The sequence below is a fragment of the Polypterus senegalus genome, chromosome 2 (assembly GCF_016835505.1).
Source record: "Polypterus senegalus isolate Bchr_013 chromosome 2, ASM1683550v1, whole genome shotgun sequence".
Lineage (NCBI taxonomy): Eukaryota > Metazoa > Chordata > Cladistia > Polypteriformes > Polypteridae > Polypterus > Polypterus senegalus.
Window position 1 is genome coordinate 290,930,683 of NC_053155.1, and position 27,948 is coordinate 290,958,630.

Sequence of the window (27,948 nt, forward strand, 5' to 3'; positions counted from 1 at the left end):
GGTGAGCTGGTGACCTGGTCAGAGTTGCTTTCGGCTCCCCGTGACTGAACTGGGTGAGCAGATTATACAAAGGAATGGCTGGATTTTCTCATTGTGCTGCACTGGCACATGGAAACGCATCAATATTTTATTTACTGCATAATCTATATTAAACTAAGTGGGATTTCATGGAGTTAAATATAACAACTATAGCGAAATCTAAGGAAAATAAATATTTCCAAAAACTCAAGATGAGTTCTTTAATTGGGAATGGACATTTGAGAGCTGTTTATACAGTAATGTTGTAAAACCAAAGAAAAATGTTCTCCCTGGTTAAAAGTGAAAGGCTTCAGTTGCCGAAATCCTCCAGTTTCATTCTCGCTGAGAGCAGAAGACAGCGGCGCACCTCGGCTCTGACCTCTAGGGCTCAGACTCCCATGGGAGAGGTGGAAGGGTCACTTTGATGACGCGGTCACTGAGGCTGCCGTCTTCAGTGAACAGACACTACCAATTATGAGGAGGCTTCTAGAGTTCTTGGAGATATCTAATTTCTACTTTTTCTAATTTGCTCCCACGGCTATTCAGTATAGCAAAAATAAAAGCTGTAAAATCTCAAGAATTACACATTTTACACGAAACAAGCTTTACCCATCCATTCAGTTATCTGGTGCAGTGTTGAGGCAGCATTGTGTGTGACACAGGACTCTAATTTATCACTGGACACGCTCACGCCCACACGTACTAATAAAACATTTAACTGAAAAAGAGTGCCTGCTGAATGTTGGAGAAAATCAGATAAAGCAGAGGAAACCCACGCAGACAATGGGAGAGCGTGCAAATTCTATCCAGATAGTGATTAGGCTAGGTTTCGTGCTTCATGCTTAGGTCTAAAGCTGCCACAGTTCAACCATAATTTAAAATAAGCACATATTTTCCGTTGCTGTAAACTATAAATGTTGGAAAAGTGCCTGGAGGGAAAAAATAAATTCCCAGTACAGTACAACTGCGGTGCTGACTACATGCTATATTGCTGACTGTCCGGTGTCCTGTGCAGAAGTGCCTTTTGAAGTGTAGCTAATGGCATAGTAGGTTAACCTGACAAAATAAATACAATACAATACAATACAATATATTTTTGTATAGCCCAAAATCACACAAGAAGTGCCACAATGGGCTTTAACAGGCCCTGCCTCTCGACAGCCCCCCAGCCGTGACTCTCTAAAAGACAAGGAAAAAAAAACCCTTGTAGGGAAAAAAATGGAAGAAACCTTGGGAAAGGCAGTTCAAAGAGAGACCCCTTTCCAGGAAGGTTGGGCATGCAGTGGGTGTCAAAAAAAAGGGGGTCAATACAACACAATACACAGAACAGAACAGAAGTAATCCTCAATACAATATAATAGAATTTCAACAGAAATATTACATCTGGAATGTACTGTATTTTGGTCACAATATATATTTTTGAAAGATTCTCTTTCAAAACAAACCTTCTATCCACTAACATTCTTCTTACCCCCACCTACTCAGTTTCATGTTTGCAGGCAACCAGTGCTCCTCTTGGTAGCTTTGGATGCACAGCAGAAACCAATCCTGCACAGGGGGGCTGATCCATTGCAAGTAACAAAAACTTTTAATCAAACTTAAAAATACAAGCAGACGCAAGTAAGACGGGCTTGTACTCTGCAGTTAAGACAGTTTTAGTACAACGCACAAAGAACTCCAAATATCTATCAATCCTTTGTTGCCCTTTACCACACCCCACTTGATCTGAGTCACCTCCGTCTGCTTGGCGATGGCATCTGTGGCACGTAACAGAAACCCCATTCATTATTAGGTGAGATGTTTAAGGCAGAGTGTAACCACATCAAGGTCTGTATTTTAGAGTTTTATTTCTTCTCTACAAAAAACAGAGTTTGTTGTGAGGCGTGGAAAATTAGGAGCCGTAATGTGTAATATTTTTGAAAGAATTACACAAAATAGAGAAGAGTTAAAAAAAGAAAACACAAACACTGAGCTAATCAAACAAGTGACAGTGAAAAAGTCAAATTCAAGCTCAGGGAAGCTGTAGCTGATCCCATTTGCATCAGGTGCAAGGCAGGAGCCAGCCATAAACACCACATGCACGTACTGTACGGCTTCTTCACTTATACAGATCAGCTTAGAGCAGCGGATTAACCTGACACACGTGGCATAAGAATGTGGGAGGAAACCCATACAAAGTGAAAGAACTCCATATAGACCACAAGCAAGGTGGGATTTAATTCTAGAACACTGGGGTCATGAGGCAGCAGACCTAACTAGTTTACTTTATGACTGTACAATAAAGTTCTACCTCTAGACTCAAACAAATTTCTGGTGTGAGTTGACTTTAAATCTAATCCTTGGGTAACAGACATGAGAATCATCTCTAAGGTCAGGCTCAGTCCACTTTCATTCTAGAACTACAACTCGTGGCATCATGTGTGCAATTGCTCCAACTGAGTGGGCTCTCACTATAAGCTTCTCGTGTCACCTTGCAAAGACACGCAAGTTAGGCCAGGTGTGTGCATGTGTGTGAATGATTGTACCCTGCAATGGGCTGGTGACCTGTTCAGAGTTGCTTCCCTTCTTGTTCCTAAAGCTGCTGGGAGGCACTGGATCTCCATTACCATGAACAGGAGGGAAGCCCATGCAGACAGCAGGAAAACATGGAAACTCCATGTAGACTGTGTCATGCATGTGTGTCAGAAGGTCACTCTCAGTTCCTCCCAGGTATGTAGTTCTACCACGGGGTGAGAGGGGGTGCTTCTGCTAACTATGTTGTCTTCCTTTTCCCCCATGGTACTGAGAAACCACCCAGTGAGGGCAACTAACTCCACCCCTCCTTGGCCAGGAACCACAAAAGCACCCCCCGTAGGAGGCATCACTTCATGAGTGAGCAACTGGCAAGATGGAGCTCCTTTGCTACCTTGTAGAACCACATTGCCCAGAACAAAAGTGCACTTGCTTATTTTTGCTTATTATTTGGAAGTAAACTAGGATGGCTGGCTTAGCGTCCTAACATATATCTTTGTCACAACCTGTCATTCTCTTGGACGTCCACAACAGTAAGCAATGGAATTTCAATCTAGGACACTGGAGCCATAAGCCAGCAGACATAACTCTTCCCCTATTTTGAGTGAACACTTAAGCTCGGCACTTTTAATAATAGATTTGCACCCTGTCCTGGCACCTGATACTGCCAGCTAAGACTCAGACTCACTGAAAATAAGAAATATCCTGATTAAATTGCCTAAACTTGAAAATGTAGAAGAACCAAGGTCATAAGGCTTTAGGGACCCAGATTATTGCCAGCTTGTGATTCTGCCCATTTTATAAAGTCCTAGCGCCCTACAGTACCACCAGTCTATCCAGGTAATAAAAAGCATTAATAAAAGTAAAGAGTGAACAGCTGGTTCAGCAGCAGCGCTCACAAGGTTTTATTACCAAAGACTTATTGGGAAACAAGACATCTAAAGATAGACATGGCGACTTTCTTCTAAATATATTACTACTATTCCTCTTTTATTATCATATACAAATACATTTGTACATTTTACAGATACAGTCAGTCCTGTCAACAAAAGTTGTTTCGATGATTCCAATCATATTTTTAAGTAATAATAGATTGAATATTCCTAGTACAGTACAGTATGTTTGTGGGTGCCTGTTTCAAAAGAATTAAAAAGAAAATAACTATCTGTGTCTATCTACTGTACATAACATTAATGGGGGTGCTCAGATGGCAAGAGTGTGCCAGCAACAGGGGTGCAATCAAAATGACATCAAAAATAGTAAAGTCTCACAGGAAATTTTCAGAGAAAGGAGAACTCCATGCTGACTTGACTGAATACCTCTACCTAACTGGGGGAAACAAGGGTTGCTAGGGAGTCGTAGACTCTGTCAAAGCCCATATATTAAGAATAGAGAAAGAGTGGTTTCTGGAAAGAAACTGACAATGCGAGGAAGAAAGAGAAAGACAAGGAGCAAAGGTAGTAGCAGAGACACATCTCCAAGGGTCGGATATTCCTTGTGACAACTGCCTAAAAGATCTGAAGGGCTCAGGGTTACCAGAGGCCACTACAGAGAACTTGGTGTTTGAAACATACTCCAAAGCAGAGACCCTAGTCACAAGTTGGGAGAAAATGGACAATGTTGTCCATTTAATAAAACAGGGAGTGTGGAGTTTCTGTTTCGAGGAAGGATTACTGTATTAATTTAATTGACATTTTTTTTGTTGTCAAAAATTCTGCATGTAAAACTTATTACTACATTACAAAACAAAAATGAATCTGTCATGTTATGTTTTTTTAATTATATTTTTCTCAAAACAATTAAAAAAAACCCTTTATTTTCCTCCTGGGCAACGCTGGGTATTTCATCTAGTTATCTATAAAACTAAAATCATAAGCCATTTGGATTTCTGTTTGTTTGTTTAATAATCACACAAAAATGGGTTGAGCCCATTTTCATGAGATTTTGCATGTGCCTTGCCGTTGGTCTGACTTAAAGTACAGTCTACATGTTATATCGGGAGTGAGGCAACACAAAAACAGTGCTGACACAGGGACAACAATTCCCATCAGGCAGAAGAAGCGTGCTATGGATGATAGTGGACAACAGAAGCAGCAGGCACAAAGTTTTCTTCTCCATTAAACAGTTTTGTTGTCTTGCTGAATTACAATGTTTGTCTTTTTATGTCATTGTGGGTTGTGTTTAGATATGTTGAATTTGCACAAGAACATTTTTCCCTGTTTATCTATACAGGCAACACTTTGACTAGTCCAGCATATAGCACAATACACCATTGACCGACAGGCAGCATGCAGAGTAAAATTAGTCTTGGTGTTAAGTGACAAGCAGTGTGTATTCATTCAGTACATCAACAGTGTAATCCCTGTTCCAGCAACTTTGAGTTTGTATAATGAATACATGGAAAAGAGGATAATGAGAATGAAATACTCAAACAATTTACACCCTAATTATGAAAACTAGAAGAAATCTCACTTTAATTAGCACAGTATATCCTCAGGTACAGCTCCACTCCGTCTCACTGCGCCATTTTCATCTTTCAGCCTGAACATGAATGATGACAGTGGAGTATTACAGAATGGAATTATTGTTTCTTATTTATAAATTAGTCTGCTTTATCTTGAAGTTCAACATTTTTAATGCATAAGTTATTTATCCACAATCATGCCATGCATTCATTTGTTCCTAAATTTATTTTAATTAGAGAAGCTGTATTTATAATTAAAAAGAAAATTGTCTCCTTCAGCTGCCTGACATTATGGCCAATGGGGTACCAGGAAAAAAAGGCCTTACAGTTTGCAGGGTATGTCAAAATCCATTACAGTTTCAGAAAACAAGAACTTCTGTGCTTCCAAGGTATGGCAATAAAAACAATTCATTTTTAGCGCAGATTATGAGCACTGCATTTCCTGTAAGCAGAATATATACGTAGGTTCTAGACAGTGGCATGAGTGGAGTTTTCAAGTAAGCCAACTGGTAATGTTGTGGCATATAATAATTTGGAACATAACCCATTCTGAATCAGTTTAGCCTAACATTCCTTTTCAGCTAAAATGTTTCAGAAATGCACATACTCGGAAATGTTTTAAATTGAATTCATTACTATCAAAGCATGGCTACAGTTTCAGCAATATCTAAACCAGTTACCAGTAACCAAGCCCTTGAAGGTGAAAAGTAGTCACACATGTTGAGAAGGAATAAGGTGAACAGGTAAGCTGGATATCTTTAAACCTGGTGAAGTCCCTCAAAAACAAGTATGAAACTAGAAACTATTAAAACTGATGCAAAACTTTAAAACTGAACAAATAATGTGAAGTCAACAGCCAAGATAAAAAAAAGCAGTAAAAAGCAAACTTAGTGCAATCTGACATTGAAGTCACAGATATAAAAGGAAACTTTCTGTTTGTTTCAATTATAGAAACATTCTGGCGTTCGACCGCAGAGAAAAGGCAGCTGTGTCTGACATTCTTTATCGTCACACAGCAGGCTCCACAACAATTGCCCTTTAATCTTAAGACATCACCTCGGCCCCAGTCCTCCCTTTAGTCTGTAATCTAGTCTGTGACCACCTGGAGCTCTGGGATACTTTACTGCACTTTCCTTCAAACGGAGGAGAAATGTTAACTTCTGTGAAGCCAAATCTTTTTTTTTTTTTTGGCCATGCTGCTTTGAAACATAATTGGAAACAATCCATACCACTTTCAAACCCACTTATTCTAGTACTGGATCATAGGGGCTGGAGCATGTTTGAGTAAAACTGAATGCAATGCACACTGGGCCAATTCGGATTTGTCAACTAACCTAAAATGCATAAAGCACCAGTCCATTGCACAGAACACTCAGCTACAAACACAAGAAGGATGACTTAGAGCTGGCAACTGACCTATCTCATCCGTTAGTGAAAGACGAGAGAGGAATATAACCACGAGATATGGTGAGAATGTGCAAATTATACAGAGGCAATGACTAACCTGGGATCCAAACCCAGGCTATGGAGCCACAAAGCACCAGTGCTAATCATGAAGGTACCATGCCAGCAGGCAGAAACACACAAATAAAGAAATGAACCTGTTTCAAGTGTCACGCTCAGCTGGCATATAAAAGAGAAGAATACTGCTAGAGTAAAAAAGCATGCCACTAAGTTGAGAGAAGAGAGGTTGGGAGCAAACACTGATTACAGTGCACTGCCAAACCCACCACACAAACAAACCACCTGGATTGGGACCCGAGTGCAGCCATGCAATGGGCGACACCTCAGCACCACACTGGTACAGTGTGAGGTTTTTTACAATGACTGGAGTGCCAATCCTGTCACCGACCCCCAAATTTTCCCATTCAAGCTGGATGAACTTCATGCAAGGCCGGATGCAGATTAGCATCACACTCCACCCAAGATAGAGCAACTTGCAGGTTAAGAGACTTGCTCAAGGGCCCAATAGAGTAGAGTCATTTCTGCTGTTTGTAACCTTCCGAGGGGCAGATCCCAGGCTTTAGAACCTCCTAACCAGTTAAGTGAGGTGGTACCACTAAGTTGACAGGGTTTTAAATTGAGCAATACATGGTGATCAAAATCCCTTATGGATCCTCAAGCTAACGTAAGTAAGGAAGCAAAATCGACAGCCCTACAATGACCCTGCAAGGACTTGCTTCACTTACCAAACTATGAGCAGTCACCTACCTATATTAGTCAATCAGTCAGCCATTATCCAACCCGCTATATCCTAACACGGGGGGCTGCTGGAGCCAATCCCAGCCAGCACAGGGCGCAAGGCAGGAACAAATCCTGGGCAGGGTGCCAGCCCACCGCAGGGCACACACACACAGACCCACACACCAAGCACACGCTAGGCACAATTTAGGATCACCAATGCACCTAACCCGCATGTGTTTGGACTGTGGGAGGAAACCCACACAGACACGGGGAGAACATGCACACTCCACGCAGGGAAGCAAACCCAGGTCTTCTTACTGCAAGGCAGCAGCGCTACCCACTGCTCCACCGTGCCGCCCTCTACCTTTGTTAACTAACACCATATAGATTACAAATCACCACAGTCCTGTAACCAAACTACTTAAATAAAAAGTGCCCTAACATTGAAAAAATGATCAAATAACAAGCTACAACAGATAATAGCAAAATTAGGAGTAGAAAAGGCAGGACAATTTTCACCATCACCATCTATTCAAAGCACCGTGATGTTCCAACAATGATGGATGGATTAAAAGCCAGAACTCTGTATGACCATCAACATCAAGTGACTCCGTGAGAACCTTAATTACAAAGAGGACTGTTTCATTTATGTTAGGTAGAATGCCCAGAGGGGACTGGGCGGTCCTGTGGCCTGGAACCCCTGCAGATTTTATTTTTTTTCTCCATTTTTTTTTTGTTTTTTCTGTCCACTCTGGCCATCGGTCCTTACTCCTTTTCTATGTTAACTAATGTTGCCTTATTTTAATTTCTTATTTTGTCTTTATTTTTCTTTTCTTCATTATGTAAACCACTTTGAGCTACTTTTTGTATGAAAATGTGCTATATAAATAAATGTTGTTGTTGTTCATAAAAAAGACCAGAAATGCTAACAATCTAGCAGAGCTCAAGGCTTGCCTGATACGGTGGGGGAATATGGTTGCTGAAACCCCATGATCAAGCCCCAGGGAGAATATTTATAAGCAGTGTGACCAAACTTCTGGTGAAATCATGGCATAGTGGGATCCCAAGAACAAGAATACTAGCCAAATGATACTGGAAAATAACAGAATGGAGAAAAATGCCCCCAAAATGTGCTCAATGTTTGACATATATACAGTAAATTACCAACATGCATTTAGTCAATGCATGGGTAAAATCTGAGACCCTACATTACTCCTACAAGAAACACTTGGTCAACTTGGTAGATACTACTGATCACAGAGAATCATTTTTATTACGAGTAGAGTCATTTTTCTGCAAGTGGTGGAAGATACAGACAGGTGAAATGGGTGTTGGAAGTGTGAAGAAACAGGACATCCAAAACTAAGAAAGTTCAGAAGAAGCATAACAAACTCATTCGTGAAGCAGTGGATTTGTGAAAGATATTTAGTCATGAAATAATGGCAGCAGCAGTACCATCCAGGCTGGAGGGTTAGTTTAGTTGTATCACTTCGATGCAGCACAGCATGTAGGCTGGTAGTACCCCTAAAGTGTGCAGAGCACATCATGTGATTAAACCCCATTTCAGGAGGAGGCCTTTGGAATTAAAACTCCTGTTTCTCAAGACCGAGCAGAGGCAGTTGAATTGGTTTCCCTGCATGAAGTTAGGATATCTCAGAAGTGGGGTGGGATTTGTGCCAGGTGTAGCCCACTGGGAGAAGACCCAGCACACTTTGGAGGGAGTATCGCTCTTGTCTGGCCTGTGAGTGCCTGGGAATTCCACAGGAGAAGCTGAAGACTAGTCCCGTCCACTTAAGCATATTATCACCTTGACCCCTGAAACACAGACAGAAAGTGAATCCAAAGTGTAACACTAACCAGCAAGCTCAGGTCTCCAAAGTTCGTGGAGGGTCACCCTTTTCACACCTTCACTTTTAATGAAACATAATGTTTAACTTTATGGCTTGCTAATGCTCTCCTTCCCCCACAAAACACATTTTCGAGACTGTTGACTTTCTTGTTTCTGATATTTTTTTGAACCAGAACACATCGATATTTCTCAGATCTTCACGTTTTTCTTTTCAAACACACTATATGATGAACACATTGGTGCAAATGGGATCAAGTTAGCCAACTATCTGTTGGCTCCCTTTGAATTTCTTTATTGTTTAGCTGCTGGTTAGTGGAAAAAAAATAATTAAGATCTAAATCTTACAAAAGAAGTCAATCAAAATGAAGGCAAAATCAGCGTGTTCCTATCATGTTTCAGCCAGAGTGTGTTCCCTGGCTTAGGTTCATTTTCCTTGTCTGCACCTTCTTTGTTGTAAAGTATTATTTTTCGGGTACTTATGTATTTCTTGTTAATATTGTTCTGTTTAATAATTATTCACTATCTACTGTATGTATTATGTAACCAGTAGTGGGTGCCACTGAGCTCCAAACTAGATCCTATAATGCCTGAAATAGCCATAGGTTTTTTTTTACTCTGAAGCACAGCCAATTATCATACAAATATTGAAACACCAGAAGACTGCTGCTCCTTTTATACTGGACCTGGAATGGCTTTCGGTGACCCGCTATGACTTGTGGGGAGCACTTCCAGGTTGTTTGAGAACCAGGGAAGCCATCCTCCAACAACACCCAGGGTCCCCGATAGCGTTGTACTGCCAGTCTCCAGTTCCCATTACCCCTGCGGGTGTCCAAGCTGGGGCACCTCCTGCATAGCACTACCATCTAAAATATGGGGGATGGAACTGCTCCTAGCCTTTGGCTTCTGCTTGCCCATCCTGGTACCTTAAACTTAATAGAGGTCATGCTGTCTTCCATCCAGGATGCCCATCTGTCCTCCATGGCACTCACAACTACTTGTTCTCCTGTGGTGTTTGTGTTTAGTGGATGGAAACCCCAAGAGGCAGAGCCATCCTGATATCACACCTGAAGGTCTCTTCTCAGTTTAATGCTGAGGCGCAGATACCGCAGTGCTTCATTGTCATTTGGTACTGATTTTTTTGGATTTGTATTTACTTTTTTAATTCATTTTTAAGAAATTCCTTTTATTTGAATGATTCTTTGCGGACTTGTTTCTCAAGCCAAAGATTTTTATATTGCTCCTTTCCCTTCAAAGGGGCATTTTGATATATTTTGGGACATCTAAACTTTTTAAATTTTTACTTGAAACATAAAAGCCTGTTCCTTATTTTTGGGGCCTGGACTGGTCTGAAGCCTGCCTGTGGAGTTGGGAAGTCAGGCTGCTAGGGTGAGGCTTATTCTAGACAGTCTAGGGAAGCCCTTGGTCTGGTTTTGTGGGTTCTTTAGAGATTTCATACCACTTTAAGATGTTGTGTGCTTCTTCATCATAACTGTTCCATTAACAATAGGAATTGGTTTTTATTAACACAGAGGCTGGAAAGAAAAGCTACAATTACTGAGGCCCTCCAAAGTCTGAGTTTGACACCCCTGATCCAGACTTTTACACACAATCTGGCAGCTTCTAAGGACACACAGAGCTGACTTCAGGCTATTTCGATATCAGTCTCCAAATGTCTCAATGTCATTTGCTCACACTTGAGCAGCCTGTCATGCGTGGCAGGCAGTGTGTTGTAGTGGTTAAGACTTCAAACCCTGAGGTTGGGGGTTCAAATCCTGCTACTGACACTGTATGAACCTAAGCAAGTCATTTGACCCGCCTGCGTTCCAGCTGAATAACCAAATGAAATCTAACTAATCGTATCATAAATGTTGTAAGTCACCTTGGAATAAAGATGTCACCCAAATAAGTAAATGTCTGCTCCTCTATGCTGTTAATTTAGAAATTGGCTTAGGCTGCGTTTCAGTGGTAATCTACACCAGGGGTACTCAACTTGGGCTGGGCTACAGGTTTTTGCTTTATCCAAATTTTTAATTAGATCATTTACATCTAAAGCAATATGATTTTGGGATTAGTTTTAGTAAACTTGCTTGTTACGGTTCACTACCCTTAAATGCCTATTTCATTTATAAAATGCTGTATTTTTATTTATTTAATTTTCCTATTATTAAAGTTTTACTCTGTTGGCCTAACTCTCTTTCTCATGGGTGGGGACGGATTTGATTCAAACCTAGTTTTGCAAAATTTGGCTTGCTTGTATGGAATGTTATTTGATTTTAATAAATTCAATAATAAAAAAGCTGCATTTAGGTTTTAATTGTTGCCTGCTTTCCTAACCAGCCATCTTTATATATAATATGCTACTGTGGCTGTCTGTTTGTCTGTCCAGGATTTTAAATCAACTGCAGCTGGCAAACCGTTTGAACTATTGATCTGAAATTTGGTACACATACACTACGTGACGTCTACTATCCGCTTTCGGGGTGACGATTGACCTCCAAGGTTATTCCTCTTTTTATTTTACTTTATTGTAGAATCAACTCCCGGTAGCACCCAACAGGGCAGCCATCTCTACCACCTTCCCCGTCACTTCCCCTATCTCTTCAAATCTTAAATTATTCTTGAGGCAGAATGAAGACTTAAGTGTCAGCTTAAGTGAAAAATTAAGGAAAACGTACTACGTAATTGCAATACAAACACAGATTTAATCAGTTTTAACGTGAAAACATGCCGACGAAAGAAGAGAAGCAGCGGGCCGTTATGGTGGAGAAAAGAAGAGCTGCTCAAGAAGCAGCAAGCGCATCAATCTCCGATCAAACGAATGCTAAATGTACAGAGAAAGAGGAGGAAAACTAGGAATAGGTATTCACTTCACGTTATCATGCAGTGTGCCGTTACTGGTCAGTTAAAAATGTGGTGCAACTGACAAAGGAACACCAACCAGCTCTCCAGCTAATGTGCTTTGTTTAAACTTATGTATGTGCATCATGAAATATCAGGGTACACAGAAATGTACATAATAACAGTAAATCACAGTCCTGGAGGGCCGCAGTGGCTGCAGGTTTTCCTTCCAACTAGTTTCCTAATTAGAAGATAGTCCATGCTGATAATGAAACTTGGTATATTTAACGGCTTCTTAGTGCTTTCATTCATCAAAGAGGAATTGTAACTGCACTGTAGAGTTTCCTTCTCTGAGAACATTATCCATGTGTTTTGTGGACGAGAACAGATTTAAACTTAATGCTCCATCCAAATGACCACTCAGTTTTTTAACACAGATACTTCATGGTGCACATGCACAGGTTTAAAAGGAAGCAAATCAACGACAGAGCTGCTGGTTTATTGGTTATCTACATTTCATTATTAACTAATGTCTGCTTAAGATGTTCTGAATTGTAACAGGCAAAATAACTAAGATTAAACCTGACAAACATATTGTATTAGTAGTAAATAAATGGGTTCTAATTAAGAAAGTGGTTGAAGTGAAAACCTGCAGCCGCTGCGGACCTCAAGGACTACAATTGATCTACGATGTAACTAAATCTTTGATGAATGAACACACTAACAAGTCATGTAGTTAAATACCAAGTTTCATTATCAGTGAGGAAACTGGCTGGGATGAAAACGTGTAGCCACTGCAGCCCACCAGGGGCCTCATGTATAAACGGTGCATACGCACAGCAATGTTGCGTAAGAACTTTTCCACGTTCAAATCGCGATGTATAAAACCTACACTTGGCGTAAAGCCACGCACTTTTCCACGGTACCTCATGCCTTGTCGTACGCAAGTTCTCCGCTCGGTTTTGCAGACTGGCGGCACCCAGCGTCAAAGCAATGGTACTGTTCTGTGTGATTACTCATTATTTTCATGACGCGGCTTTATAAATACACAGAAACTAACCGCATATTGTTTATTAGTGTAATGCATCTGATTGTAATTAACTCGTAACAATATAATGGTCCAGGGAACAGCCATAGTATTCCAAATACCATAACTGCTTTAGTGCTGTTACTCTCACTTCTTCTTCTTCTTCTTCTTCTTCTTTCAGCTCCTCCCGTTAGGAGTTGCCACAGCGGATCATCTTTTTCCATATTACTCTCACTGCACGACTCGGAGTATTTATATCACTGTATCTGAGTGTGAATCACAGCAGCAGCTGATCGGAAAGAGAATTATCGGTATACAGCTTTAAGGACACGCTACCTCAGCCACTGCAAAACATTTCAAAGCCTTTCCTGTACAGACCTCGCGGTTCAGAAACAGTTTAATCCCAAGAACTTTAAATGCACTCAATCAATTGCTCCTTGTAGAACTGTTTGTACTTATAAGTACAATCACCCCACTGTAAACTTGCACTACAGTTATAATATCTCACAACCTGAGCCACTTTATAAAGAGCGTATTTACATATGATGACAATATCATTTTTAAGGTGAAATGCAGCAAAATATGTTTGTTAAATTATACACATAAAACTTTAACTTCATTTAAATAATCTATATTCTTCACTGGGAGTGTCGTGAAGGATAGAATAATTAAACATGTACTACGAAGATATTTCAATGTTCTTTAAACGTTTTGAAGAATCGCGCTAAGCTTACAGATGGCTTAACGCCTATTACAGAGCTGATTGTGTGGCGATCGGTTACTTGGGGAAAGAAAAGCAAGGACTCTTGGGGCGCTACGCCAATATATATTGAATATAAAACAGAAAGAGAAAATAACAACACAGCTAAAAACGCAGCGACAAATTTCGACAAAAGATAAATGCTTGTCATGAGCACGAGGCTCATGAAACACATGTTTAATAATGTGCTTTAGCTCCTATCATCACGTATACATCTCAGTATTTTAGTTATTCAGAGAGCTGTAATATCACAAATGTAATGGACTCTGTGTCCAGTTGGAGGAAGAGAGCCAGTTTAAGAAGCAAGTAGTGATTCACACACATAGATCACATACAGTAGAAGATCAAATACAAAACAAAGCATTTAACGTGCTACTTTAATTACGATGTGATTTAAGTAACTGGTTGATTAAACGATTTTAAGATGAAGTTTATAATGTTCTACTAAATGACAAAATAAACTACGTGATTAAAGTGGAAATGTCGAGATTGAAGTTCCCCACCGTGTGCCTTTTTCTCTGTACCCTAATAAACTTTCATATGACACTCAGACAGTGGGCTTACAACTCTTCTTTTCACGGCAACTTTGATATGTGACTTCTTTTTTATTTCCGGCACTGTGCGATTTTGTGAATGTGAGCTTTCAAGTTTCTCCAACACGCTATGTCACTCGATCAACTTCATTTTGTTGATTATACCACGGTTTATTTGAACAAATAGTATGTTTTTCCTTTGCCTCCACTTGGTATTCGCTGAAATTCTTATATTTTCCCGTGCTTTTCCCATTGTCTTTTCACAGAAGGCTGCGCTTAAGGGCGATTTATATTGATTTGCATATTCAAATAGGCGTAATTCTGGGAGGATTTGGGGCGTTACATAATGCGCGTGCACGAGTGTTAGTTTTCACGCTGATCGGGATTTATGTAACGGAAGAACGTGGAAGTTGGAGTACGCACAGATTCCTGCATCTGGATTTTTCTGTGCGTAAGCACATTTCGGCTTTTGTGCTTACGCCATGTTATAGTGCGAGTTCTACGCACGGCGTTATACATGAGGCCCCAGGACTGTAACTGAGGATCCCTGATAGCTTCATGCTATGCTCAAACCCACTTAATCCAATTCAGAGTCATAGGGGGCTGGATCCTATCCTGGCAACCCTTGGCACAGGAGGGAAACACACAGAGCAATTTCAGGGCCCAATTATGCACGCCCTCACATAAGCATGGGCAAACAGGACAATCTGGGACCACTAATCCATCTGACAAGCATATCAATGGAGATGTTTGTGGAAAACCAATTCAGACACAGGGAGAATATAAAAGTTTAAGCCCCAGATGAGGGATCTGTAAAGCAGCACTGTTAACCACTGCACTACATTCCTTCTATAAATTATATGATAACTGAATTAAATAATATATATATATATACATACATACATACACACACACACTTATATATATATATATATATATATACATATATGTATATGCAGTACATATTCATGTTCAGTCATTTTAATTATTGTGAATGCTTTCATATTAGAAGCCATTTACAAATGATATTGAGTGTCCAGCAATTTCAATTCCTTCAGTAACACTGACTATAACTAATGACACTGAAAGTGTATTCAAAAGTTGTACACTTTTCTTTGTCCCTACACACACGAAGATGCAAATAGTTAAAAGGTAAAATAAAGTATAGGTTACAAAAATGGATTAGGACTCAGGCCTTATTTCTCTATAGAAACTCTATAGAAAATATTATCTGAGAGGATTTTCTAAATTTTATTTCATGCCTACTGGGTTAGCATAGGCTTGGGTGGAAGACGTCTCACTTTTAAACTGCTGCCACCTGCTGGTCATTCTATAATAGTACAACTCTAAAATAACAATTCTTAAGCCCATCTAATCAAATTCAGAGTTGCGAAGTGGCCAGAGCCTATCCTGGCTACATTATTTGCAAGGCAAGAATCACACCATGGACAAGGGGCAAATTCATTGCAGAGCCCATTTATGCCAGATCACCCACACCCAAGGCCAATTTGGAATCATGGATTAGCTTAACCTGGATGAGTCTGGAGATGTGGGAGGAAAACTGAAGCACCTGTTAAATTTTAGCATCTGAATGAAATCTTATTAAGGCGCACATTTAAGGTCCATGATTTGACAACCTGAAACTTGGACCTGCCTTTAATGTTTGTTAGATTTTTCTTTGATAGTTCGGGTAACTGGCCCTGGCATGGTTACTGTACTTGTGTCCTGAGATGAACTGGCACCCAGACTAATGTTGGTTTTTGTATTGCCCAATACAGGCTGGATAATATGTGGACCCTGCAAACCTGAACTGTACAAAATGAGTTTGAAAATTGATGGATCTGGGCAGATAGACGTTCTCTTCATGTCTGCTTCATCTGTGGTTTTCTCAGAGTTGGGTACGTTGGATTCATTTGCAATTCTAAATCATCTCTTTACAAATGATTGGACTATATGATGGACTGGTGCCTTGTTCAAGGTTGGTTCCTGTATGACCTGCTGCTGCTGGGATTGTCTCTTCCACATCACCCTCAATTGGACTATGCAGGTTTGAAAACAGATGCATGGATAGATTTTTTAAATGTCTCCAGTTACCTCAGAGTTGGTTATGGTGCCTCTATTAGCCCTGCTATACTGGATTTGTGGATGTATTATGGACTGGAACACCTTCAAGAATTGATTCTTGCCTTGTTTCTGATACCACTGGGATAGGCCCTAGTCCCATGAAAACCAGGGTAGTTTCAGTAAACTTAATTTTTGGTGGAATTTAATAAAAGAATAAAAGCATTCCTTGCATGTCATGTTATTGGGATGCAGATACCCCGAAGCAATTGGCAGTTTTATGAAGGTGCACGTGCAAGGAAAGAATGAATCGATGCCCTCCCCAGCCTTCACACTCCCATGAGGCATCCATTACTAGCTAGAGCACAGTCCCGAGCCGATGGTGCTGTTGGACAGTCAGCATGTCAAAATGATCTTGCTCTTGTTCGCTCACTGCGCCTCAAAAGAAAATCAGAGCAGCGCCACAGAAATAAAAGACTCCCACGTGTATTTTCCAGAACCCTCGAAGTACTGCGCCTGCGGCCAGCCAGCCATCCATGTAAATGAAATCAATCAGCAGACGTTTCTGTAAAATACATAAAACAGTCATTTGCAGGATTCAGGCTGGAGATAAATGATTCCAGACGTTGGACGAGAGCCATTTTCCCACACATGCTAAAATGTTTTGACATCTATCCTGGGGTACAGTGCAGAGTTTTTTTTTTTTGGTGAGAAAAGTATTAACTTTTAACTTCCAAAGCCAAACTTTTCCCTTACAGACTTGGACAGGACTCTCTCTTTTTTTTTTTTTTTTTTAAGATAAGGTCTGCATTCCTCAAAATCTGAACTTCCTCAAAGAACGCATTACTTTCTCTCGGAACAAGACCACAAAAGCTATCTTGCATCAATCACATTCTGTATGGTCCCAAAAATGTGAAACAACTTCAACTCCATGGTGGGGGAAGTGTAGACTGGGAAGCCACTAGAACGACTCCAGTGCAATTCAATCAGCCTTTTCTTACAGGGAAGCTTTGAAGTTTGGTGAGGTTTTTTTTTTTCATCTTCGGCACCAAAGGCAAGTGAGACATGGATTACGCTTTGGAATCATTGCTTGCTAAAATGGCTACGGCTACTTAGTCCGGTAACACTTTTTAAGAACTTAAGCAATATATCAAAAACACTTTTCAGCTGACTACTTGCGTGCGGCACAGAGACATGTGGAATTACCTGAATATCACACAGCTGTCAAATGAACCCCAGGACGGCAGTATTAAAAACCAGTATGTCTAAGAGCTACCATCTCAAATAGGGAAAGGATAAACTACCAAACGGTAATGCAACGACTCCAGAAAATAAGCAGGTAAAAGTGTACCTCTGCTTAAGCCGACTGACTTTTCAGCTGAGAGGCACTCCTCCTGATGCCGCAATCCAGACCGAATGAATGCCCTTGCAACTCCGGTGGCTCTCTCCTGCTTTTTCAGGCGCTCTTGTTATGGAGATGTTTTCTAGTCCACCACGGCTGCTCTGAGTGGGATCTTTGGAAGTCCCACCCTCTCTTTAGAGAGGAGTCCAGACCGCGACTGCATGCCGCTCAGCTTGACATTCCCTGCAGCGATGATCCTGTGCAGTGGCGGCTTTTCTCTCCTTGCACGTCATCAGCTTGTCCTTCTGATCTTAATGTATCTTATAGCTTCCAGCCCCTGACTCTGCTACAGTGCTTCTCAAAGATTTGGCTGTGAAAGCTGCAGGCTGCGGTTCTTCCACAGTCGTCTTGATATTTTTATACTTTGCCTGCTTATATTTGTCTGGCTACAATTGTATAAATTAAAAATGTGGCTAACTTTTAGGCAAGGAAACAAATAAAAATAAACATACATATTTTCTGTTATTTACAAGCTGGAAGGTGTAGTGTGGCTGAAAACCACAAGGGTACACTGTGTTATGGTGAGCGTCACATTATAGATGGTACTGTACAGGGCGCTTTAAAATCTACAGATTCGAATGTGGTGAGTGATGGAAACCATTCAGTAACAAGCAAAGCAAGCAAGCAAGTTGGGGAGCATACACTGGTACAGTGCGTTGCCGCACCCACTACACGACGAAACAACTCAGGATCCCAGTTGGCAACCCCCAGGCAGACATGCGGTCCAGTCCCACCCTCCGGAAATGACTCTCTATCTGCCGCAGCCAGGTGTTATGTGGGCAACCCCTTGGCCTGGTCCAGTCACTTGGGTCCCCAACAATGAGGATCTTACAAGCTGGATCACCCTTGGGGGAACGTGCCACATGGCTGTAGTGCCATAACTGACGCTCCCTCACAATGCAGGTAATGTACCTCATTCGGGACTCCATGAGCAACCACTCATTCAACACGAAGTCAAACCAGCAGTACCCAAGGATTTTCCGGAGAGACACAGTACCAAAGGTCACTGAATAGCATCCATGTCTCGCTACCATATAGCAAGACTGGAAGCACCAGGACTCTAAAGACTTGGACCTTCATCCTTTTGCATAGATATCGGGAGCTCCACACACCCCTTTCCAGTGACCTCATGACCCTCCATTCCCTTCCAATCCGTCTACTGACTTCACAGGACAGAGGAATGTCACTGCCAAGGTAAGTAAACCTATCAAAAAGGTCGACACTCCCTCCGCAAACAGACACGACTGCTGATGGCTGTGCCCAAGAGGTCATTAAAGGCCTGGATCGTGGTTTTTATCAGGACACTTGCAAGCCCAGACACTCAGACTCCACACTCAGTCTCTCGAGCGCCCAGATCAGAGCCTCCATTGACTCTGCGAAGATCACAGCATCATCAGTAACAAGAGTACAAAAAACAACACAACAACAACAGTGGTGTCACCCACGTGTAGGTGTGAATTTATCTCTACGAGCAAAAGGAACTCAATGTGCCTGAAGAGCTTGTTTCACCTAAGCAGCCCTACAAAAGCTTCAATTACAAACCTGCCAATGATATATGCATTCATGCAAGCCAAAAGGAAACAATGACAGCATGACATAAAGAGAACAGACAACACAAACATTAAAGTATGAGCAGAAGTTTGAGTCACTGGGGCACCTTAAACCTATTGTAAAGAATCGACTGCTTAAGTGTTGACAGTTTACCTCTTTATTCAAACTTTGCCCACTACTAAAGATCCCAATCCCTACAAGCTCTGGTAAACACTTGTACAGCAACAGATGCCAAGGAGATGGTCATCAACTACAAACCCACAAACCATTCAATAGCTGCACGAGTGACTCAATTAGACTTCTACAGGCAAACGAAACCCATTAACGGAAAACAAAATTAGATGACTACTGTTCAAAAGTTCTTGTGCGATTTTGGGCTATACAAAAATAAATTGTATTATATTGTATTGTACTGAATGTTATGCTGAAAAGTCACCTCACCTGCTGTGCATGTAATTGCCATATTCAGTGATAGCACCTGGCAGGCATAGGACAGCGAACGGAACATAGAAGGAAAAACTTGGTTTTCAGAATAATTCAGTGTGAACACATACTGTAAAAACCACTAGGAGGCAGTGGAAAACATATGTGTTTTTGGTGTCAGGTTTGCTTGGACGGCCAACAAGAAAATCCAGAAGCCTAGCAGAGACCAATTCAGTTCAAACAGTTAGGGACTGGGAATATGGGGAGCAGGTTATCCATTCAAGGGGGAGCCACTTCATAGTCACACTGTTTAAAGATTAAACAGGGGTAGAATAATATATGGGTCCAGCCCACAGGACACACTAACTATGTGGCCTCCGAGATGTATCCCTGACCCGCACAAATGACACTGGCACAAGTCTTGGAAGCAACCTGGTGTGCTGATTAAAGACAAACCTGTAGAAGACAACTAAGAATCAAAAGAGTTAGAAGGAGAGTGCTTGCTGGTGACAGGAAGAGAGGACAGGATAGACAGCGTGTCAAAGAGGGAGAAAGAGAAAGAAGGAGTGGAGAGCTTTGTTTGCTACTGGGTGTTCTCCTTTTATTCATCCCAACCTTGCATGGTTTATGTCTAATTAACACAGATTTATTATACAGTATGACCTCCTTGACTTCACTTTGGATTGAAAACACTGTGCAACACTGGTGTGATAGAGCAGGGAGTCAATTTTGCTAAAAAAAATAACATTATCTACCCCATTCTATTTAATCTGACTTGGAAGAGACAGTAAAGTTTTTAATAAAAGTCACTGGGAGATACATGTAGTCAAGGAGTAAACTTAAAAAGGAAACGTAAGGCAAGCTTGATCTTTCACTAAGGTTAGAATCAGAAATCAAGAGTTAGAAACAAGAACAAGAGTTTATAAACCGAAAAGTCACAAAACAATCTTTTTGGAAGCACAAATGCAAGAATCCACAGAAATGTCTGGGGTGGCCTTTAAATCGGGATTCCAAAGACGTCACAGGCAAATTCCATGATCGCCAGAAAAGTCTTGAAATGGGAGTACCCATAGGAAAACAAATACAATGTCAAAGGAGAACAGTAACAATATTAAACTTCACTTAACACTAAAGGAAAAATCTAAGGTTAAATTCATAGTCCTTGAGTACCCAAACTCCAAAATTGACACATAGTTTGTAGAAATACTGTACATCCAAGATTTGTCACAAAACAAATCTTAAAATTGCAGATCATAACACTATGAGCTTATAAAAGAGTCCAATTTCCTAAAAAAGAAAAGATCATTAGAATCAAAATAAGTGAAATATTAATTGCTGCTTCAGACTGCCACATACAGTAATCCAGTTATCGGTTGTCTTCTTATACCCATTAGTGTTGGCACAGGTTCTGTCTCTCCAGATCTGTTTGACTTACACTTTTTGTCTGCTTATAGAGTAACACTGTGACTGCTGCTTTTCATTCCCACCAATCTATTAATCAAGTACCCATAGAACAGTTCCTAACCTGTTAATCCAGTTTTGGGGGACCGGGAAGCTAATGCCTATGCCAGCTGTGGATAACACCCACTCTAGTGATAGCATTTGCACATCAGAAAGTAGCACATGAAGTGATGTCAACTCACTAAAGGGCACAATGCAATCACATCAAGTCAATTTAGACTGCAAGATTAACTGCATATGAGAAAATATACGAAACATAAAAAAAATAGTAAAATAAAGTTAGCGAGAATTTGAACAAAAGGAGGAAATGTCAGCTATAGACTTCATAAGATATGAGGCATCAGAGATCATACTGAGATGAACCAGTACAGATAGCAAAAGAGGACCACCAGAATCTGAGCAGTGCTGATCACTGATCACTTATGGAAAGTATTAAAGTGACATGGGAAAGAGCTAAACAATGTAGACAGGCACAAGTGAAGTGATACACCTGCCTTTCAAATTATCTTTCTAAACAAGCATTACACTAACCTTGGTGCAATTACAACACTTCCATTCCTCACCCTTATCTATCCTGTAATTAAGGCTAGCCAAAGTGGAGTCCAGCAGACATATGGCCTTGACGAGTCACGGCCAAATGCTTAGGCTCATTCATTTTAGTTCGGCCAAATTACAAGGTTTGTTTTGAAATCAACGTTTTGCTTTTTCAGTCACTTAATTAAGTCTTATTATGGGAGTAAAGATTGCTCTGGTGCCTCTTTACAAACGCTGTGTTTCATCAACTCACTTGATTTTAGACACCATGTATCAGAAAGCACTTAATGCAGTACACTACACCTTTTTAAACTTTTTTTTAAAATTTTGAGCATCTCCTTTACATTGTATGTACGATTAGACACAAGTTCATAAATGGGAAAGTGTCAAGTATGGGAGAATGACAAATTTAATAAATCTCCAAGTACACTTACTCGTCTTATGCAGCAACAGCTGTTAGTGGCATATGGCCCCTAATTAGAAATAAACTGAATAAGGAAAACAAAAACTGACATACAAGAGTGGGCTGTAGTTCTTAGTGCTACCGCCTTAGAGATCCAGCTCGGGGCCCATTTTTTGGCTTTGTGGAGTTCATGTTCTCAATACTGGTTTTCCTTCAATACTCCCAAAGATGTTCATGTTGGGTCAATTAGTCTCTAAAATGGCTCCATGGGTGTGTGTAAGAGTTATGACATATAAAAAAACACAGAATAACATGTGCCTGAAACAAAAATAGTTTACAAAACCATCAGCATGCTTAAGGGCTAAAGGTCCTTTACTCATATTATTAAAACAATCTAGAGAAGTAAACAGTATAAAATGCAGAAACAAAGGGCATACATTAAAGTCAATGACCCCGGATAACACCAACCCATCATTATAGATAAACAGTATACAGTATAAGGCACTATACGATAGATAGATAGATAGATAGATAGATAGATAGATAGATAGATAGATAGATAGATAGATAGATAGATAGATAGGCACTATATAATAGATAGATAGATAGATAGATAGATAGATAGATAGATAGATAGATAGAATAGATAGATAGATAGATAGATAGATAAGGCACTATATGATAGATAGATAGATAGATAGATAGATAGATAGATAGATAGATAGATAGATAGATAGATATGAAAGGCACTATATGATAGATAGATAGATAGATAGATAGATAGATAGATAGATAGATAGATAGATAGATAGATAGATAGATAGATAGACAGGAAAGGCACTATACGATACTTAAAAAGAATGAATGGCTTTAATTTACAGTTTTTTGTTCCAAACAAGCTTTCAGATAAAATTGTAAAAGTTCTGATGCTGTTCCTAATAAACTTTCATGATTAGCCGAATGGACACATCCCGCTATATCCTAACTATATATTATCCAACCCGCTATATCCTAACTACAGGGTCACGGGGGTCCGCTGGAGCCAATCTCAGCCAGCACAGGGTGCAAGGCAGGAAACAAACCCCGGGCAGAGCGCCAGCCCATTGCAGGGCACACACACCCACACACCAAGCACACACTAGGTACAATTTAGGATCGCAATGTCAATGCAATCTAAAAAATGTTAATACAAAACCAATATGAAACTTTCCAGTACATTTTTGACTTCTGATTTGTAGACTGTATGTGTCCAGTAATTTCATAATGAAAGTGTTAAGGTTTTAATTTACATTAGATTCAGAAAGTATTCAGACCTCTTCACTTACAGCACACTTTATTCTGTTAAAGATTATATTTTCATTGGATAAATTTCCCATTTTTATTCATCAGTCTACACTTAATCGCCCAAAATGACAAAGTGAAAAACTGTTTCTAGGAAGGTTTGTAAATTTAATTTTAGAAAACGTCTTCTTGGATGAGTCTACACAAGCTTTGCACACCTGAATTTGGGCTTTTTTTCTAACTCTTCTAGCAGATCCTCCAAAGCTCTGTTAGGTTAGATGTGAAGCGTGCGTAAACTGCCATCTTCAAGTCTCTCCACACATGTCTATGAGGTTTTACAGTAAGTGTGGGCTTCGGCTGGGCCACTCAAGGACAGTCCGAATTGTCCTGAAGCCAATCCAGAGTTGCCTCCTCTGTATGCTTCAGATCATTTTCCTGCTCAAAGGTGAACCATTGCTCCAGCCTGGAGTAAGCATTCTTCAGGGGCCTGTCTCGTATTTGGATGTAATTCTTCCTCCCCCAATTCTGATCAGTCTCCCTGTCCCTGAAACTTAGAAGCACTCTTATAATATGATCCTGCCACCATCACCATGCTACACTGTAGGGATGGCATTAATCAGGTGGTAAGCAGTGCCTGGTCTTTGTCAGACATAGCACTTGGAGTTCTCCCCAAAGTGTTCCATTTTTGTCACATCAGACGAGAGAATCCTTTTCCCCTTGAATCCTTTAAATCCCCGTTTGGCAGACTTCATTCAAAAGTGGCTTCTACGTAGCCACTGTACCATAAACAACTGACTGATGGAACGCTAATGAGATGATGAACCTTTAGTAGAGGCCTTCTGAAGATCTGTTAGAGCAGCGTCTCTCAACCTTTAAGTATTTGCGACCCGAGTTTTCACAACAGTTTTAATCGCGTCCCCCCTAACATTTTTTTGTAATGTAGATGCATATTTTATTATACCTACTTAACTTTTATCGACATTTATCTAACTTTATATTTATTGTTCTAGTATCAGGATGTAGTTTAAGTTCATTTGTTTTGGTTTCAACAGATGTTTTTTTTCATATTTTTGATTCTTCTTTTCTTTTTTTCACATTTTCGTGGCCCCCTTTTTTTGGTACTTCGCGCCCCACAGGTTGAGAACCACTGTGTTCGAGTGACCATTGGGCTCTTGGTCCCGAACTAAAGGCTCTTCTTACCGGGTTATTCACTTAAGTCAGGCAGCCCAATCTAGGGTGATGAGTGGTTCCAAAACTTTTTCCATTTCACTATTATGAAGGTCACTGTCCTCCTGGGAAACACTTAAAGCTTTAGAAACGATTTTGTCCCCTTGCTCTAAGTATCACCACAATCTGACTGTGGAGGTCTACAGAGAGTCCCTGTGACTTCATGGCTTGGTTTCTGTCATGACCTTACATACACAGGTGTGTGCCAATCTACAGGATGTCCAATTAATTTTGTTCGTCACAGGCGAACTCCAATCAAATTCTAGAAGCATTGCTAGGATAACTAAAGCAAATAGGAAGCACCTGAGTGCCACAATAAAGGGTCTGAATACTTAAATGAATTAAGAGATTTCAGTTTTTCATTTTTAACAAACTGACAAACCTTTCTAAAAACCTGTTTTCACTTAATGGGTTAATGAGTGTAGACTAATGGGTAAAAATATCAAGATTATCTATTTAAAATTAAATCTACAACACAATAAAGTGTGAATACTTTCTGAATCCACTGTAATTGCACCACTGACCATATCAAATATAATGTATAAGAAATCTACAGTGCACCCGTCCTAACCTTTGAAGTCCCTCTTTTAATGAGAGCCTCCCTCTGATCAGATTTTCTGCCCGTTTATAATTACTGTAAAGCTGCGCTTATAGTTTAAAAAACAAATTGAGCATACTGTTATATGTGAATAAATACAGAAGAAAGTCATTTTAAATGGGCAAACATGAATGACTGCGTGACTACTACACAAACAGCAGACAAATTTTTATTGTTTTAGGGAGAGATAAGAAGAACAAACTCCAACTGCCGCCATATGTCACATTTGATTAAAATCATTTATCAGGAACTCACATGCAATGCCAAAAGGACCCAGGAAATGAACTGTAAGATAAGGGAGCTAATAAATGTAATGTTTCATTTTCAGCTCTTATCTCTTTGATCCAGATTCTAATTCAAACCTTCGTTAAATGCGACCAGCCTCACCAAGTACAGCACATTGTAACATACATATTAAAATAGTCACATGCCGGCTTTATAAGTTACACAGGACTGGTTCAGAACACCAAGGAACTTACCATTAATAATCCAGTAATGATCCTAAAAAACATGTTTATGACCTGCAGCCTTGATGTATTTTACTATAATATCATAATTGTCTCATTAACTTTAAATATTGTGACATGAGATTTTGCTTCAGGTGTTGCTGTATTGTTCATATTGTCACATAAGTGATTTGCAAACATCCACCATGAAGCCTCATCTCTTCAACTGTTTGCTTTAGATAAATCTTGCAGGTTTTATATCACACAGTACTACTTTTTTAGGTAGTTGCACACATAGAAGTGTTAAACACCCTGTTCATGTTTGTATGCTATATATCAATCCATCTATCCTCTCATTTTCCAAACCTGCTTAACCCCAGCAGGGTTTCGGGGAAACTGGAGCCCATGTGAGCAGGCATTGGCATCACCACCACACTGCTCTATGTATTTATTTTCTATGTCTAATTAATTTATTCGATCCACTTTATCCATTGAAAAACTACATACCATACATAAAAGTCAAAGGTTTTTTTTAAACTCAAAATAAAGAAGGAACCAGCCCTGTACAGGGCACGAGTCCAAGGCCGTACACACTTGTATGTTCACAAGAGACCAGTTTAGAACTGCCAGTTACGCTAACCTTCAGGTCTTTTGGGATGTGGAAAGAAAATGCATAAACAAATGTAAAAAATGAACAAATTGAACACCAAAGTGTCCATAAGAGGTGTTGGAGAGACTAAAAGGGGGTGCTTACCCTGTGGGTCTGTGTTTGGATCCCAATGGCGCAGTGCAGTGACAGGGACACTATGCTGTAAGAATGGCACTGTCCTTCATATAAAATGTAAATCTGAGGTTCTGAATTTCTGTGGTCATAAAAGATCCGTGGATTCTTTTGTAAAGAGTGGGATATACCCCGATGTCCATACTAAATTGCCCACCACAACCTAATCATTCAGGCCCCCTAATCATCCACTGTCTCTAACTAGCTATCTCTCTCTCACCCCTTCACCACTTAACAGTGAATGTATGTTGAGTGTACTGGAGCAAAAATGGCTTCCGTCGCCTCATCCAGGTGGAATGCTGCACATGCTGCACACACTATGTTAAGTGCTTTGAGTAGTGAGAAAAGCACTATATAAATGTAAAGAATTATTATTATTTTTTATTAGTATTATTAAGGTAGCAGTCCTAACTTCTGCCCCACTAAAAATATGTATTATAAATAACAGAGGGTTCTATCAAATCATCTTCAGGTACACAATGAACGGCAAGAAATCCAAAAGTTTCTTTATTTTAAATGAACTAGCTAGTAGTGAAACAGGACAAACTTTAAAAAGCAATAAACAAACAGGTATCGCTAGCTAAGTGGAGGCAAGATACGCTCCAAAATATGGACAGAGGTAGAGGGATTCGAATGGTAGCTGGCGAGTGAGTGCGGAGGGCCCCCGACGCCACACTCCTGACGTCAAGCTTCCCCCTCCCCGGATTCACGCAAATAAATCGGTACCGCAAGTGAACTATGATACTTAGTGCGATGACAGAAGTCGCAACAATCAACAGGAGTGTTCAAAGAAATTATAGAAAAAAAACGTGCGTAGTTCTCTCGTGAAAAGCGGACAGACATACAAACAGACAGAAATTGGATTTTATATATATAGAGATGACATAATGGAGGAAATAAACTCAAAGAGTAATAAAAGATATAAAAGGAAATAAAGGAACACACCAAACCTTAGTATCTCCATGAGCCTTCCTATCATAACTGTTTCTACCTATTAGGTGAGTTAGCCAGAACACCCAACCTCAGAACTTCCACAACAACTCCTCTTTCTCACCTCCCATAGCTTTCTCTAAAGGTCTTTGCTGCTAGAAGAACCCTTGACACGTAGGGTTCTCCTCATCACTCCTACAGCACAAGGGGTCTCAATCGTGAAAATATGAATATACCAAAAAATAGGACAATGCATACGACAAAAAAAACCCAGTTTATACAAACCTAACGTATACATACTTTGTACTTCTATTCAATTTACCTTTAAAAATCACAATCGCCTTGTAAATGTGCGTACATGAAAGTGTTTCACACAAGTGCCACCTTGAAACAACCATATATAGACCATGCTAACTGACCTCATACACATGCAGTCACAATGCAGCAGAACTTCATTGGGTGGTACAACAGCCTCCCTCCTGACGCATCAAGTCACTGAGCTCTAAAGACCACATGAGGCATTGTGACGCCTTCCTCCACATTCTAGGGGTCGGGGAAAGTGATAAAGTGCCAGTATCTGAGCTGATACCCACTATCACCTGGCACATGTAAAAACATGATTGCTGTTACAGTGAATAGCATAGGCCATATAAAAAACTGAGGGTT

General features: G+C 40.2%; 1 protein-coding gene across 7 annotated transcripts in view; it reads right to left on the bottom strand.

Annotated features, from left to right (window-relative positions):
* LOC120523992 (stAR-related lipid transfer protein 13-like) overlaps nt 1-27,948 on the bottom strand; it is a 546,464-nt gene that overhangs the window by 111,218 nt on the left and 407,298 nt on the right. The window contains exon 1 of one of the 7 annotated variants that reach the window (XM_039745766.1): nt 17,597-17,714. The exons of the other annotated variants lie outside the window; for them this stretch is intronic. The gene's annotated coding sequence lies outside the window, so the exon portion shown is untranslated. Of the gene's footprint in view, nt 1-17,596; nt 17,715-27,948 lie in introns of those variants that run through there. 7 annotated transcript variants of the gene reach the window in all.